At 37.9% G+C, this 17,936-nt stretch overlaps 1 protein-coding gene across 1 annotated transcript in view; it reads left to right on the plus strand.

Moving 5' to 3' along the window:
* Window positions 1-17,936, plus strand: part of Agbl1 (AGBL carboxypeptidase 1) — an 832,602-nt gene that overhangs the window by 758,020 nt on the left and 56,646 nt on the right. The gene's annotated exons all lie outside the window — the stretch shown is intronic.

Raw genomic sequence — 17,936 nt, forward strand, 5'->3', positions numbered from 1 at the left:
TATAATGTTGCTGTGAATATCTATCTTCAAGTTGCTTTATGGGTCTGTTCAAATTTTACTAAGAGTAGAATTGCTGAGTATGGTAAGAATGTTTTTAACTATGTGATGTGTGTGCGCATGTGTGTGTGCATGTGAGCAGTACTCAGGACTGAACCCAAGACCTTTACACTAAGCTACATCCTCAGCCCTTTCTTAAAATTTTGAGATAGGGTCTCATTGAATTGCTAAGTTGCCCAAGTTAGGCTGGAACTTGTGATCCTCCTGCCTCAGCATTTCAGAATGCTGGATTCCAGGCATGTACCACCACACCCAGCAAAAATGTTTTAAATTTTTAAGTAATTCCCACACTGTTTCAAATGGCTGCACATTTTACAGTTCTATAAGCAGGGTGTGAGGCTTCCAGTTTCCCTACGTCCTTGTCAGCATTTGTCATAGCCTGTCTAGTCTGGCTGTTCTAGTGCGTGTGTAGGGGCGTCTCCTTATGTTTTGGGTGTGCATTTCCCTAATGACTGATGATACTGAGGATCTTTTCTTGCACACCCTAGTTGTTCATATATTTCTTTGGTGAAATATCTTTTCAAATATTTGGCTTATTTCTTAAACAGTTGTTTTTTAAACTAGTTATTGGTGATTTTCAAGAGTTCTTCATAATTTTCAAATGTTGACTTTCAGTTTGTAGCTTGTATTTTTATTTTTTAATGACATCTTTTGATGTACCAAACCTTTGATTTGGATGATATCCAAAACAATGATTTTTAATCTTATAAATCATGTATTGGAATTACACTTAAGAAATTTTTGCCTATCCAAATACTTAGAAAATTTCCCCTAAATTGTCATCTCATATAATGAAGTTTTAATTCTTATATTTAGGACAGTGTGTTAATTTATGCATATGGAATGAGGTTAAAAGTGTAAGTTGATTTTATTTACTTATGTATTTTAGACATGGATATCAATAGTCACAGAGTCATTTGTTGACACCCCCCCCATGAAACCACATTTTTATCAAAAATCACTTAACCATTACTTATTCTGGAACTTTAATCCTGTTTGATTGGCTGAAATCCCTATACTTAATTTATTTGTTATAAATGTATTTAGATTTTCTATTTCTTCTCTAATCAGACTTGTTAAATTCTATATTTCTAAGAAAGTGTCCATTTTATTTAAATTCTTAGTGTATCTTTGCTGTGGAATATCTATTAATTTTTAAACCTTTTTTAATTCCTGATTTTGGTAATTTTTTCTTCCCCCTTACCTTCCTCTTTTCTGTTGTTCATAAGTCTAGATGTTTGCTAATGTTCTGATCTTTACAAAAGAATGAACTTTTGATGTCAATGATTTACTGTTTTGTTTTATTTTTTCTATTTTAATCATAGAAAACTATTGATTTCTCTGCTTGATTATAGTTTGGTCTATTTTATTTATTTTTCTCATTTGTTACAGTAGAAGTTTAAGGTATTAACTTAAAATCTCCTGCTTTTCCAATGTAGTTGTTTAAAGCTACAAATTCACTTTAAGCATTGGTTTAGCGGCATCTTCTAAATATGGATATTTCATGTTTTCCTTTTCAAGCAGTTAAAAATACTATTTTTTCTTATGATTTATTTCTTTATACAAGTTATTCCTGTTTTTTGAATTTCTAAATATTTGCAGAATAATCTTCACACCAATTTTTGTTTTGTTTTGTTTTGTTTTGCTGTGTTTTGAATTTCTGATTTAATTCTGTCTTGGTCAGACAACATACATTATATAATTTCATTTCTTTTAAATTTGTTGAAACTTGTTTTACCATTCTAGCATATGATCTTTCCTGAAATTTTCTTATGGAATTCTGGGAATTGCACACTCTTACCGGGAACTCCATATTCTAAAAAGAAATGTGTGTTTTGCAGTCATTGGGAGAACAGTGCTATGTCCACCAACTACGGTGGTTGGTGGACAGTATTGCTTAGGTCTTCTGCATCTTTGCTTATTTTCAATTTAGTTGTCCTATCCATTACTGGGAATGAAATTGATGTCTTCAAATATTATTGGGACTTGTCGATTTTTCTTGTCACTTTTGCAATTTTGCTTCATTTGTTTTGGAGCTATGTTAACTGCTTATATAATATATCTGTAATTATTATATCTTTTCAGTGAACTGGTATTTTTATTGTTATTAAATATTCCTCATTGTTTTTAATATTGTCCTTAAACAATATGGTTGATATTACTATAATCAATCCAGCTCTTTTTGGAGTATACATGTTTTCTATCTTTTTACTTTCATATTTTATCTTAAAACAACTACCCCAGGTCTCTTATGGTTATCATATTTTTATACCTTTTTACTTAAATTGTATTTGTGCTTTTTAATCTAAAGTATCCCCTGTAGAAAAGTTACAGTTTGATTTTAACTTTTTCGTATCCAGTCTGAAGTTTCTGGCTTTTGATTGGAAAGTATTATCCATTCACATTTACTGTAACTGTTTTTACCTCAGAATTACATCTAACATTTTACTCTTTGTGTTTGATTTGTCTCTAGCCTTTTTGTTGTTGTTCTTTTATTGATCCTTTGCTGTCTTTGTTTTTACATAGTTAGATAATTTTTATTCCATTGTTGGCTATGTTAAAAGTTATTTTATTAGTGGTTGGACTAAAGGTTAAAATTACAATACAGATTTTAACTTACAATAACCTGATTTAGATTGAATACTGATATAATATAGAAACTTGCTACAAAATTTCATACCATCTTTTGTTCTGTTACTGTTATTTATGTTACACCTATATATTAAAAGTCCAAACAGTGCTGTAATTATTTTATTAAACATTCTACTTTAAAGTTAAGAGAAGAAAATAGAAAAATGTGTGCATGTGCATATTCTTTTATATTTACATATATCCTTAGCTTTTCTAGCCTTTATTTCTTCCTCTGGATTTGAGTTACCACCTGGTGTCATTTTCTAACAACATAAATGAATTTTTTTTTATTATATGGCACGTCAGCTAGAAAACGCTATTTTAGGCTTTGATTGTCTATGTGTTTTATCTTCATTTCTAAAGGATACTTTTCTTGGATGGCTGACATCTTTTCATTGGTTTGTTTTGCTATCATTGCTATGACCACGTCATTTCACTACATTGTAACTTCCATTGTTTCTGACAAGAAGTCAACCAATAGTTTGTTTTTTTCTTCATTTGTGCATAAGGAGAATTTCCTTTTATGTTTAGCTATGAAGATTTCATTACACTATGTCTAGATGTGGATCTCTTTGTATTAATCTTTCTTGGAATTTTAGATTAATATCAAATTTGAGAAGTATGTATTCACTATATTTTCATAAGATTTTTTGACCTCTCTTCTTCTGGAGGTCCCATGATGTATATATTGATTTCCTTTAATTATTTATCCACAATTACTTTTCTTCTCTGTTATTCAAATTGGATAATTTTGATTTTTTATGTTTAAATTTACTGATATTTTCTTTTGACATAGCAATTCAGCTATCAGGTCTCTATAAGGAAATTTTTTAGTTTGTGTATTCTTGAACTCCAGAATTTACATATGGCTCTTTTTACAATTTCTGTAGCTTTGTAGAAATGCTCTATACATCTTGAATCACTGTTATCTTATTTTCCTTTAATTGTTTCTACATAGTTACCTTTAATCCTTGGGTAAAAAGTTCAAATATTGGTCAACTCAAAGACAGTTGCTATTCACTGCATTTTCTGCTTTTTTTCTGAGAATGAATTGCATATTCCTCTTCTTTTTAATGTTTCATAATTTTGTGGAAAGATACAAAATTTTAGAAAATATATTGTTCTCACTCTTACTTTTGATGTCTTGTCCACAAATTTTTGTTTTTGCTGCCTTTGTTTTGTTTTTAGTAACTTTAGTAACCATTGTTTGGGGCTTACTTTGGCTAAATCATAGAATCATTTTCCACCATGGTACTTAAGTGCTGTTGTTTCTATTCCATTTTTATAAGTCTTTGTTTTATGTTGTATATGGCTTTCTATGAATGTCACTGTTCTGGATAGCTTAGTGATCAAATGATGTTTGAGAGGATGTCCTCAAACATCTCCAACTCTACCCTCTACCAATGGATCCATATATATGATGGGGAATCTCTTTGGAGTTTCAACATGATGTTCCTTTTCATCTATTTTTGTCATATTGTATCAAGGCTTCTGATATCTTGACATATCTTTGGTCACTAACATCCCTTTTAAAATGTAGTCACCAGAGTGGCCTCTATGCCTATCAACAGATGAATGCATCAAAACACTGTGGACTACTACTCTGCCATAATAAAGGATAAATTTGAGTACTTTGTAGGAAAATGGATGCATCTTTTAGTTGATAATGGTAAGTGTAATAAATTATACACTGTAGGTTAAAGATGATGGGAAACAGTGAGGTAGACTATATGGAATGAAAAGGGGATCTGGAGATGAAGGAAGACAGGAGGAAGAGTAGGGGAAAGGGAAGTGAAAAGGATCAAGATGTGATATATGTATGTGCCAATTCTCCACAATGAATTTATTCATTAGGTATCACAAACCTATGCTAATTAATTGTTTTTAAAAATAAGTAAGTAAAAATTAAAATAAAATGTAGTCTCCAGATTTGAACACAATATACAGGTTTTGTCTCATTCTTTCAAGTACTTTAACTTACTTCTGTAAAATAGACTGTGTCATCCTATATTAAACAGGGAACAGTGAAAGCCAAGCTTTCAAGAGACTTTGTTTTGATACAGACTGAGGATCCGTAGTGGGAAAACAGTGAGAAAATCCATTGAAGTAGATTTGCATGGGAGGAATTTGGGATGAAGGCGATAGAGGAGATTATAATAATAATATTAATAAAACCAATATGTCTTCAGCATTTTCTGTGTTCTAGAGACTATTTTAGTGCTTTACAAATTGCCACTCCTTTAATCCTCACAATGGAAATCAACTACAGCGATCAACCCCACTACAATCAAACAGTAAGTGAAAGGCTGAGCTGGAGTTTGTGTGGATACTCTGGATTCAGAGCTACATGCCCATTGAAAATGCTGTGCTACTCATTATCTAGCCAGAGGTGCTTTCTCATTGGAAGATAATCTGAGAATCTCTTGTTTCCATTGCCAGGTCTGAAGGAGACAGAACAAAGATTACTGGTATAAAATTTTAAATGAGTGCAATTTACAGCACATTTTAGTGTTGCATGGCTCCAGTTTACATAGATTTCTCTGCTTTGCCTCAGCAAATTGCAAGTCTCAAGGAAGAGTCCCTAAGAAGCAGTTTCTCTGGCTGTAGAAACAGGCAGGCTGCTATGCACATTGGGAGTACATTCGGCATAATAAGTAGCCATTCTCTCCAGTAGAATGGTTGCACACAAATCAGCATGGGGCTGGGGAATTCAAATCAGAATTTCTCACATCCGCTGAATCTGAGGGCATTTGCTAAGTAGAACAAGAGGTCATGAAACTAAGATGGTGGCTTCCAATATTTTGGGGGGTCAATCTTATGCAAATTACAAGGAAAGTATGGGAATAGCAAGTTATGTGAGAATACAATTGCACAAATCTGTATAGACTTCATTTCAGATGATAATGGAATTACATCTGGAACGAAGAAAGTAGAAACTCTGGGCAATCTTATCCCTGAGCTCCATAAGTAACAGACATGACACAGGTTATGCAGGCTTTGTGGCTGTGACCTCTGGGAGCTGTTTCTATTATCTTCTGAGTCCAGAGCCTCATTTTGAGCAGTCTGTGCTGCTAGCATTCAGAACGGCAAGGTTTTTCCTGCCTCAGCAGCACTGTGCTTGCCTCAGAATGGCCTTCTGTCTACAGCATGCTTTCATTTCTATGAAAAGACACAGAACAGGTTGTTTTTTGTGATCTTTTTAAAACAATGCGATCAACAAATATGGTGAATGTTGAAACTTAAACATTTTTTTATTACAAGAAGAGACAAATTGCCATTAATCTCCCTCAGGGTACTCCCCCTCATTTTGAACACACTTATCCCATTGTTCTTGCCATTTTCTGAAACAGTTCTGGATGTCGTCTTTCATGAGTCTTTGGTTGCACTGTTGTGGCTGCCTCAATGTCGTCAATCAAGTAAATATTTCCTTTTCATGGTCTTTTGACTTTAGGGAAGGGTCAGAAGTTGCATGGTGCCAGATCCCACAAATAAGGTGGATGAGGACACATTATGAAGCTTTTGAAATTGTCATCAATGGTAGATCAATTAGAGATAATCAAAACTATGGTAACTTAAATTTTAAAAATTTATTATAGTAAAAGACACATTGCCACTAATTTTCCTCAAAATACTTCCCCTTGCTCAAAACACAAGTATGCGATTTTCTTTGGGAATATGTCTTTTACTATAATAAGGTTTAAAAATATTAAATATTCATTGTATTTTTCAATCACAAGTTGTACAATTTTGAAAAGAAAGAATATGTTGTTTCATGATTTTCCTTCTAGTCATACTGGCCTAAGAGACATCAATGCCATTGCTCTGTAGTTTCCATGACCTAAATTTATCCTTCTCTGTTCTAGTGTGATGTTCAATCTTGATCAGTCCTGGCTGCTCAACATAAAGGATAGCTTTGCTCAGGCTGTACAAGTGTAAAACACCTATTCAGTGTAGGCTGAAATGTACTGCTGTTATGGCCTGTGTTTAGATGTCCCTCTAAAGCCTCATGCAGTCATGGGTGGTGGTTTTTCTGAGGTAGCTGGATCTAGAGTGTGGGATGCTGGAATTGATTCATGGTGCTAAGCTAGGGCGCTAGGATTAAGGGTGTGAGTGCTACCCGTCCTAAATGGTCTGGATAGCATAAAAGGGGAAGAAAGATGCTGTTAAGGCCTCTTGCTTGCTTTTGATGTCTTCTGCTTGCCTTGAAATATTTCTCCTCTGCGGTGCCCCTCTGCCAAGCCACCCTGCCTTGGAGCCAGCTGATTATGGACTGAAACCTCCACAAACTGTGAACTAAATAAACCTTCCCATTTTAACTTTGGGTGTTGGGTATTTTGTCTTAGCAAGGACAGAAAAGTAACTAAGACAACTGCTAACTAGATTCCAAAGGAGCAGTCTTTATTGAGGCTTAAGAAGTAGCAGGGTGTTACCATTCTTGTTGCCTAAGGGCATGAACATTACTTATTCATTCTCTCATTCATTATTTTATTAAATAGTGACTGCACATGACTGGATTAAATGTTGGAGGAATTATCAATATGCAGAGGGCATGTTCGTTGCTTTATTTGACTTCCCAATCTTATCTCTGTCACTTCAGTGCTCTTCACTCACGTCCTGCAGTACCCATCATATATCATTATTATGAACAGATTTTAATTAAATTTTACCAAAGAACCATGGACCTGATTGCCCTCATGCCACAAATTCCCCACCAGCTATGTCACCTCTGTCTGTTGTATGAATCCTTTCAGATCATATATTCTCTATCAAAACCCATCTTCTTTTTCTGTCTTTTCCTCTATGCTCTGCTAAGCATATTTATTAAAATACAGAAAAAATACTGTTATGATTACTTAAATTCTCTGTGGTCATTTCCCTTACCTATAAAATGGAAGTGAAGTGTGCCTCATATATTGTTGTAAAGTTTAAATATGAAAGTTTGTAAAATGACACATTCTACATAGCAAGTGCTCATCAATTACTCCTTTCAACATGCAATTATTCCAAAACATAAAAAGAAAAAGTCTTTTTTAATCAATAACATTAATAACAGGTAATGTTTACAGTAATTGAATACTGCGTGAAACATCTCATTAATTAGTGCTGTACCTATTAGTAAGGAAAATAGGCTAAACAAAACTAGTAATAGTTTCCTGGCATCATCTCTAAAATGTATTTGAAAGGATTTAAGGGCCAGTTGTTGAACAGACTAGACTTACAAGGTTCTTTGGACCATCTAATTAAAGGTGAATGATGTCACATATTGGAGCAATGGAAAGATCATCTACTCTTATCCCTTTTTAGTGCTTTCCTGATACCATCACCCTCCTGTACTATTCTGGGAATGAAAGCAAGAAGTAGAGGAAAGGAATTCAGGATATAAAACCCTGGGAGAAAATTAAGAGTTGGACCTGTGGGTCTCTGGCTCCTGAGACTTTAAATCCTGGGGATTTGGGGCAGGGGCTGATTGTATCTCACATGTAAGTGGGCTAGAACTGGCTTATGCTGTCCACTTAACCCTGTAAGAAAGGGCTGAAGACAGATCTGATAGGGACAACTGGAAGGTCCATTAGCTGGTCCAGGAGACAGCATCGGTATTCTGCTGTGGGCACTGAGAACTGGAGATGCAGTTGAAGGGATAAGCTACGTATTGGACCTGTCTGGGAAGATAGAAAGTAAAACTTGCTATCTTCCCAGAACTTGTTTAAAACTCCTTTAAAAATGAGCAGGTTTCTCTGACCAAATCTGCCAGGATTACTTCTGCCTGTTTCATGGGCCCTTCTAATTCTCCTGTTCTCAGGGTCTCCACAGTGCAAACTAGCTTGATAAATTAAACTAGAGGATCAGTAGGGGCAGTGGTAGGAAAGAAAAGCAGGGCAACAACTCAGACCTGGATCAGGGAGGGAGGGGAACACTGAACAGTGGGGTCTGTGACCAGCTCTCAGGCATGGAGGACATGGGAGCCATTCTGAAAGGGTTGCTGCTGTGGCCCTCAGAGATTTGTCTTCACACAGAAATAGGGAGGCGTGGGAAGAGTAGACTCATTTTAGTAAATGGCTTGCCTGCAGCAATGATAGGTTTTATGTTTTGTTACTAAGTGCTGAAAAGGCTGGCTTATCTGCTTTGCTTACAATTGCCACAAAACTTATTCCAAGGGCCTACTTCATGAACACTGTTGAATGGCTAAATCAATAGTTGATCATTTCCTCAGTCTCCTAAAGCACCTTACAATGTTTGACACTACCTGGAATCTCTGTCCCACATCCAATCTACAGTGCACCACTTAGACTATGTGAAATGAAGAACACATAGCTGCTCTCCCAATATTCTTATATATATTGCAGATAGATTATCCTCATTAAAAATATCCTTTCTCCATTCCTAGAGGTTTTAAATACCCCAGGTCTTGCTTCACAGCAGAAGGCTTAGGATTGAATACTCCAGGTCAGCATCCAATGTAGCACCCATCGTAGCATCCTGTGAACCCATTTTCTGGAAGCAGGGAAGAGAGAAAAGATTGGGTGCTGTGGAGTCAATTCCATACGTATAAAGCAGCTTCCCTATTGAGTTTTGAATCGGTGGTTTTCGGGCCTAGATGCACATTAGAATCACCTGGGAAATTTTACTGTGCAAACACCACAATCAGGACCAATTAAATCAGAATCTATGGGTCTGAGGCTCAGACTTGGTCATTTTTAAAGTTCCCCAGACACATCATATTATGGTCAGACTTGGAAGCCAGTGAGTTTTTGAACTTTGCTGCAATTAAGATCATACATGGAAGAATAAAAAATCTCAAAGTTTAGACCACACCCTATAGCAATTAAATTAGAATCTCTGGGGTAGAAACAAAGTATCAATGTTTTTACAAATCCCTGATCCTAATGAGAAGCCAAGTTTGAAAACCCATATTTGAGGCAAAGGTGAGGGTGAGTATGCCTTTACTGTGCTGAACCACTGCCATTTGCTAGTTGAATGTCAGTTAAAAGCAGTGGCTCAGAGGTTTGACCAAGACTGTATCGCTTGCTTTTTGCTCATCCAAGGTCCAGCATGAGCAGTTATGAAAGCAGTGGAGAGCAAATTACCTTATTTTTATATCAAGATTCGTAGGCATCAGAAATAACAGAAATAAGGCCGGGGATTTAGCTCAGTGGTTTCGCCACCTGCTGTGCAAGCACAAGGACCTGAGTTCGATCCCTGGTACCAAAAAAAAAAAAAAAAAAAAAAAGAAATAACAGAAATAAAATTAGCTACTATTACTTTAGTGCCAAATCCTCACAGCATCATTGAGAAGTAGATAACACTATTCTAATTTTAGAGATGAGAAAGTTAATGTTTAAAGAAATTATGGAACTTGCCCAAGGTTGTACAGGGCATCAGAGCTGGAAATAGGATCTGGACTATGGTATAATAACATCAAAACCCAAGCTCTACTTACTACACTTGACTTCCTTAATTTTATAAGAGCCATACTGAAATATAATTTACATATTATAAAATTCACCTGTTTAAAGTGTACAATGGCTTGTAGAAATTTTACATATTTGTGCAGGCATCACCACATCTCATTTTAAAACATTTCCATCATTTCTAAATGATCCCTTGTGCCCATTTATTTGAACAGTGGCTTTTAAAGAACAGTGGAGTTAGAAATATGAAAACTTGGAATTTTATTCCCAGCCCTGTCATGTATATAGTGCTCTGACCTTGAAGAATTCTTTAACCTCTCTGGGTCCTAGGTTTTTTTTTTAATTATTCGCTTAGAGATAATAATCTCTGCCAGAGGATAAAGGTCAAATAAAGTATTGCATAGGGAAGTGCTCTATAATTAAGAGCTATAAAAGTGGAAAGTACTGCATTTTTAAAACTGCCAAAAATCATTTTGTACCTTTTCAGTGTCTTGGATCTGAAACAGAACTCAGAAAATTGCCATAACACAAGTTTAGCTGTCTCTCCCTTCTTGTCTATTTATCCCCTTAAGGCTTCTCATCACACTCCTTTGGAAGTCCCCAACATGTACCAGCCACCTTAGCTGGTGACATTGTGCCTCCCTTCTGAGCCCTGGAATGGCAGTTGATATTCAGGCCAGTGTGGCTCAGAGCTCAGTGTGGCCTGATATTCGGGCCAGTGTGGGCTCTTAGGGCTCCACCATCCCTGGCAGGAGCCTGAGGTTTCCATATGCCCCCGTAATGACTAGTTGTCAGGGAGATGCATGGTGTCCTTTCAGCAGGAGAACACAAACGAATGAGGTGGACCATGGTATTTCTCTGGCTCCTTAATTAGCACTCTGATGGGTGACAAAAGGCCCAACTGGATGTGTTCCATCACTGCCAGAGGAGAGTCAAGCCAAAGGATTATCACGTTTATCTAGGTCCCGAATAAATAGTCAACCTTGAGCCCAGCATCACATGCATCTTAATTGCTTTTTATTTCCATTAGTTTTAATCTTTGAGCCAGTTTTCAACCTTTGTGGAATTTGGACTAGAGACCATTTTAAGACCATACCTTCTGAAAAAAAAAAAAGAGTACACCTTCTTCAGCCTTATGATTTATTTTAGCTAAGAAGATCAATAAATGTTCTCTGGGATGTGAATAAAGCCTAAATTTTCACATAATAGCTTACCTGTCCCTCTTTTTGTATTATTTGCCTCTTATCTTCCATATAGATAAAACACCTACAAGTTCTCAGACTTTGCACCCAGCATCTCACTGTCATAACTACTTCGTGATGACTCTCATGCAATGTTATATTGATTTGCATCCCTAATTGCCCCTGATTTTTTTTTTTTTTTTTTTTTTTGGTACCGGGGATCAAACTCCTTGCGCTTGCAAGGCAGGCGCTGGAACCACTGTGCTAAATCCCCTGCCCCGACCCTGATCTTTCTGTTCACTTTTTTCATGGGTTTCGTAGTATCCTATGTAGTGTGATTTGCCAATCCCCCTTATAACTGTGTCCTAATTTGATGGACCATCTGCCACAAAAAGAAGATGAGAGATTTGTCTTCTATTCAAAGGCAGATAGAAATGGGAAAGAAAGACATAGCATCTTACCATGGTGCTCTTGTTACATCATCTTCACTTTTTCCCTGATAAGGGTCCAGGTCTAAGTCTTAAATTCAACACATGGCTTAATTCACTTGTTCATGTTGTAACTGCCCCATTTATACTTTAGAAGAACGAATTATGTAAATTCAGTGGAAGTTTTCATCATTATACTGAAAATTTGTTTTTACAACTATTTATTGGGTAAATATTACTTATGAAACACAGGTCCAGGCACTCAGAGGTCAAAAAGCCCCAATAAACAAAAGACTCAAGAGCTTACTATCAGGCCACGAAGGGCTATAGGACTGTATGTTCATGAGTATAGAGGCATTTCTATGAGTGCTTCTTGAGTTCTAAGATGTGAGTCTTTGCACCAAAGAGTTAGAGGGCTAAGCCACTCAACTATAGTTCCCTCTGTTCCCAACTCCCATTGGGCCTCTGGAGCCAGTGATCCATGTGGGACAAGTGGAGCTTCATCCTCCTGAGCAGCAGCCAGATTTCACTGTCTTCAGCCACAGTGAGAAGCAGGAATAGACAGCTGCACAGGGAAAGGCAGTGGTGATATAAATACATGTTTAATTGCACATCAATTACAATTACTTACAAGGCTGCATTTATTTAAATGCAGTGTAATTAGAGGAAAAACCTTGATTTAATCATAACCTTATCAAACACAGATCCCTTCATCTTCCTGTGCTCGTGCATTCTGTGTTTCCCTCTGTGCCAATTCTAAAATGAGGGGAGATGGTGGAATCCATGTAGGGCAGAGGCCCTTATCAAGTGACCTCTCATCCTGCAGGACCCCTGCTCAGGAGCTGCAGAGCTGTTCATCCTGTTCTTTTCTCTAAGAGCTCACTTTGAGAGGGACTGATTAGCTCCAATGACTTATTGGAAATATATCTCATCCCTGATGGCAGGCTTCATAACCCAGGAGCCCAAGATTAGTAAGGACATTACATAGGTTCAGCCTCCAGAGATAAATTACCTCTTGGAATATGCCTTCTCATAGTCCCTATATCTGATTTCCCATCACTGTTGGTGGAACCCAGCTTGACATTGCTGCAGAGGGGTGGACAGCAGGCAGGCAGACTGTCTTTCACAGTCAGCCCCAGGCTGTTTTTATCCACCTCCTTCTCTTCTTCATTGTCTTCTTCCTTCCCGGTCCAGCCTCCCTGAGATGCTTTCTGTGAATTTTTGAAGGAAAGTGCCCACTTTCTCCGAGTGTGGGTAGAAGCAAAGCTGTGACAGTACAAACACCCTCAATTACTTGGGGGGTTGGGTGAGAGTCTTTTTCTTGAGTGACTTTCTCCATGGTTACCAGGAAATAAAGTAGAAGCCAAATTCATGCTCATTTTATGGACTGGAAAGTAGAGGTCTAGATCTAAAACATGACTCCAGCAAAGACAGACACTAGAAAAGCCAGGCAAATATTTGTGTAAAGTGCTTATTCTGTTCATGATTAATTTGCTCATTCACAGTCTTACCTCTTGCTCTTTCTACCAAACAGAAAATGAGCACATTTATGGACGTTATGCACATTTATGCTAAATAGTGTGCATTGAGCACTCCCCGTGGTCATGTGTTGTGCTTCATAGAAGAAGGTCATGTGCTCACTGTTCCTATTTCCATTCGACAGATCAAAAAACTGATGTTCAGCGAAGTTAGTTACCTGGTCTGAGATTATGTTAGCAATGGAACAGTCACTGTTGTCTGTGAGAATCAAACTCAGAGTCAGACATTGCACTGTGCACATTAGGTGTTTTGTTTCATCATGTTTTCACAACAACACTATGAACTAGACACTATTATGCTCACTTTGCAAATAAGGAAAATGAGCTCAGAGAGGTAAAGCTAATGGCAGAGGTTTTCACATCTGGAGTGTGGAAGTTAAGTCCTGGGCCCAAAACTGCTCTTGGTTTCTTCTGTGTCCCCCTCCTACTCATCCGAGGGCCCTGTACCTCCCAACCCCCACCCGTCATCTAGCTGGACAACCTAGAAACCCAGTCATCATGCTGGAAACTTCCTTCACCTGTCACTGAATCTATCAGCCATCCTTATACACTTAATATATCCAGTACCTCTCCAATACGCCCTTGTTCCCCCTTCCACCATGGCCAGCATGCTGTCCAAGCCACTGTTATCTTTTAGTTGTACTTTAGGAACTACTGTCTAACTGGTCATCCTGTTTCTCCTGTCCAGTACTTACATGTTAACCAGTGGAGTTAGATCATGAAAATATGGTGCCCGTCTCATTTTCCAGAGTATCTCAGGCACTCAGTGTGGCAGTGCGTCCTCAAAGAGGCTCAGTTGATGCTTCCTGACATATGAGTATATATACTCAATCCAGTCTAGAATATATGTCTTAATTTTTTATGTCTGGTTTCTTTCTTATTTCATAATTTCTTCACCACAGCCCACAACTGACCCTCTTCTTTTGCAAATGTTTTCTGGGAACTGCACTCTTGAGATTGTGCTTTTATTCTAAGTCTTTGCCAAGAATGTTTCTTCTTCCCAGTTCCCCTTCTTCTCTCGGCCCAGTAACACCTTACAGCCACTACACACAGGCCTGGGTCCCCCAAGCTACTTTGGCACATCAGATCTGAGCCCTTGCTTGTGGTGCAATATCTATAGCACAGATTTCAAAGTAAACCCCAGGAGGGAGACATGTTATTTAGTGTGATATGAGGGAATAACAAGGAAAAGTGCAAAAATACAGAATGAAAGTGGAGAGATAATTGCTCAAAAGAAGATGGTAAAGAAAAGGATTGAAAAACCAGACTTAGCAGAAGGCCTCTTAAAACTCCATTCAGTGGGGGCTAGGGGAACATCTTTGGAGGCAGTTTACTAGCCCAAACCATTATTCCCGTAAGACTGTCAGATGCAGTGCTAAATCCTGGGCTGGAGATAAATGGGAACCAGATTATGATCTCAGGGAGCTCCCAGGTTATAGTCTGCTGTTGTGTTTGTGCATCTTGGCACGCATATATATATATATAATATATATAATAAGGTGGTTATGACAGACCTCAAATATGATTCTATGCAGAATCTAGGCCTCTATGTCTCCCTTACGATGCCAGGTACTCAATTATAATACTTGTAATTGTAATATTTTTAAACCTTTAAGTAATAAATGAAAACTCACAGAGAAGAGTCAGAATCTCAGAGAGGTTGATTATCTTCCTTAAGGCCACATGGCTTCCAGGTGGTAAAACAAAGACTTAACACTAAGCCAGTACTCATCATTTCCCTGTTTGGTTGTGCTTCCCTATGATTAGGGAAAGCAAGTTTTCAGACCAGGGCAAACTTAACCCTGATTATTTTATTGGAAAACATTTCATAGAGTTAATATTGGAGTCTAGCTGGGACAAATCACTGGATGAGTGTTTCCAGCATAACTGGTCATCCTGAATGTCAGAAGCAGCTCCAGCCACACCCAAGCAAGTCTCTTCGCACAGAGAATGCTAGTAGACATTTCCACTCATACAGGAAATGTTCACTGGCCCACATTGAGCATCCATGTGCCTGGAAATAGAGTGCAAAAATGAACAGTTCAAAGAAAAGCAAATCTCCCTTTTTAGTAGAGTCCTTACAGAGAGGCTAGTTTTGGGTGAGAGTGGCCTTTAGCCCCTTTCATGAAAATTCATCTCCCATGAAGAGTCATTGTTTATAAATCTGTGTAACTTGAGAAGCAATCTTTTGGGTTCAAACAGCACTGCTATCAAAGCTTTTGGTTTCTGGTAAAATGTTCTGCTATCTAGACAGATTTCATTCTTTTGGTGTGCTGTGGGTTAGAGCTTGTGAGGAGAAGCTCAGCCATCCACACCAGGTCTCTGGATGTCACTTAGACCTTACAAGGATACAGAACCTGGCAGAAAGTACACAAGAAGGATGCATGTGTGTAACGGAAGATGTGGAGGTAAGGATGCAAGTATGGAAGGCAAATACATCTTCATCATCTTGCTGCTCTATGAATAATGAAATGATTTAGCATCAGATGTACTTGATTCCACATTCCATCTCCAGTGATTACTTACTGTGTGAACCTAGAAAGTTTAAAGACGTTCTCTGAGTTCAGTATTGCTACATATAATGTGGGATGATTAGACTTTCCACCAAGGACCACAGGATTAAATATGAAGTAGAAGCTATTTGAACATATTCAAATATCAGCTTCTGAGTGTTGCCTGTTTCTGGTCTGACCCCCCAAATTTCTTTTTGCTGTACCTTACTGCTTGATTTGGAGGCTGAGTATCCTAAAGCCTTAAAAACCTAGGTTATTCATTCACCTAGTGTGAAATTTACACCAGTTACTCAGCCTTTCCGGGCCCCAAATTTGTGTTTGTAAAGGACACGGTGAAGTCCACCCTTGTGCCATATGTCTAGGACTACAGGTGACTCGTGCACCTCTGAGCTCAGCCTCCAGCGCACAGTGAGTTCTCAATGCACTCCAGCCATTATTACTGATTATCAAAGCCATACTGACAGAATCATCCCTCCTTTCTTCCTTTTCTGTTAGCAATGTGGTTTTTCTCTTTCTGGGATTTTTTAATTATATCATCTTGAGAATGTTTTTTATTTAATATTAATAACTACATTATACACACATTGTACACAATATTTATATTATGCACACATATACATATATGGTTTCTCCCCTTTTTCTACCATCTGAGAAGTGTGAAAGTGTTAAGTGCAGACAGTAATAAAACAAAACCTGTTCATTAAGGCCTGACTTAGGAACAATTGAGAAGGACATTAGGAGTGTTGGCACTATAGGACTACAAATTGTGGTTTGGTACTTGTTTCCATAACACAGATTTCTGTTCAACAACTGATCCCAAGAGCTTTATATTTGGTAGTTTCTACCATCATTGTTCTTTCTTTCTTGTCATCTATATGGAGGGAGTGGAGAGAGAGGGGGCAGGAAGAGGAGAGAGAGAGAGAGGGAAAGAGAGGGAAAGAAAATGCAGACACACATGTGTTTTAGATAAGCATACTCTTCTATGGGTCTCAAAAGTTTTACTGGCCTGTCACTTACAGCAGGAAAAAAAATCTGTGCTCTGCTTGTATCTCTTGTGGGCAGCTAGTGATAAAGAGGTAGCAGCAGAGGTTGTTCAAGGAGCTCCTCTATTACTTGTACTTAGAGTCTCTGTCTCTTGCTCTTCCAGCAAGCCCATTCAGGGTTAGTGGGGAGATGGGAAGATGCATCAGTCTTCTTCTGCCCTTAGGGAAGTCAATGGGATTCCAAAAGATGAGGATTCTTACTAGCGGACTCGGGTCCTATTTATTTTATTGGGTGGATGGAAAAGTGATTAGGAAAAAACCCTATGCTTCTCCAAGACCTCAGACGCTCCTGAAGGGCACTGTTCCTAAATTTCCTCTAGGGAATTTTGATCCCCACTGAAGGTATACATTTTCTCCTCCATTTCATTCACTGGCATCTATTATTCATCAACCATAGAGAGTAACAGACTGTTTGGGTACAACTGAGAAAATCCAAGTGAACTAGGTATAATTCTTCCTCTCGGGGAGTTTGAAGTCAAGCAGCTATGACTGATGATTTTCTTGTATTGAGCACATGCTTTGATGTGCCAAGGACTGTCTTAAGACCAGTTTCTCATTTAATTCTCATAAGACTCAGCGGTAGGCAATATGGTCCCCATTATGTTCACACTAAAAATTAAGCTTTTATTAACTAACTTTTCTGACACTGTGATAGGATACTCAATTCCAACAACTTAAAGGAGTAGAGATTTTATTCAGCCCATGGTCCGCTGCCTCCAAAGCAGGAACATCCTAGTGGGAGAGCATGTAAGAACAAAGCTCCTTAGCTCGTGGTGGCTATGAAACAGAGCAGGGAAACAGTGCCAAAAAGGAAAGGATAAGGTACCAGATATAGACCCCATGGTTACCTCTCCATGACCCACCCAGGCACATCCAGAAATGTTCTTTACCAATCCCTTGGGCACCCCCCAAGCCAATCAAGTGGGTAATTATATTACAAACATTAAAGAGGTTTAAACATTCTCTCAAGTATAAGGAGGCTTTGAAGCTATAATATCAGTGTTGAAAGCCTGACTTTAATAGTTACTATCGATGTGACCCTGGACAAGTTTCTAGACTTCTATGTTACACAGTTTCCCTTTTCTACAGTTGACTAACAATGCTGTCTACTTGTGAAATTTGCTGTAAGGGTCAAA

Source organism: Heterocephalus glaber, unplaced genomic scaffold (assembly GCF_053883595.1).
Source record: "Heterocephalus glaber isolate CG9 unplaced genomic scaffold, H.glaber_assembly_v1.0 deba00001531, whole genome shotgun sequence".
In the NCBI taxonomy this organism is placed as follows: domain Eukaryota; kingdom Metazoa; phylum Chordata; class Mammalia; order Rodentia; family Bathyergidae; genus Heterocephalus; species Heterocephalus glaber.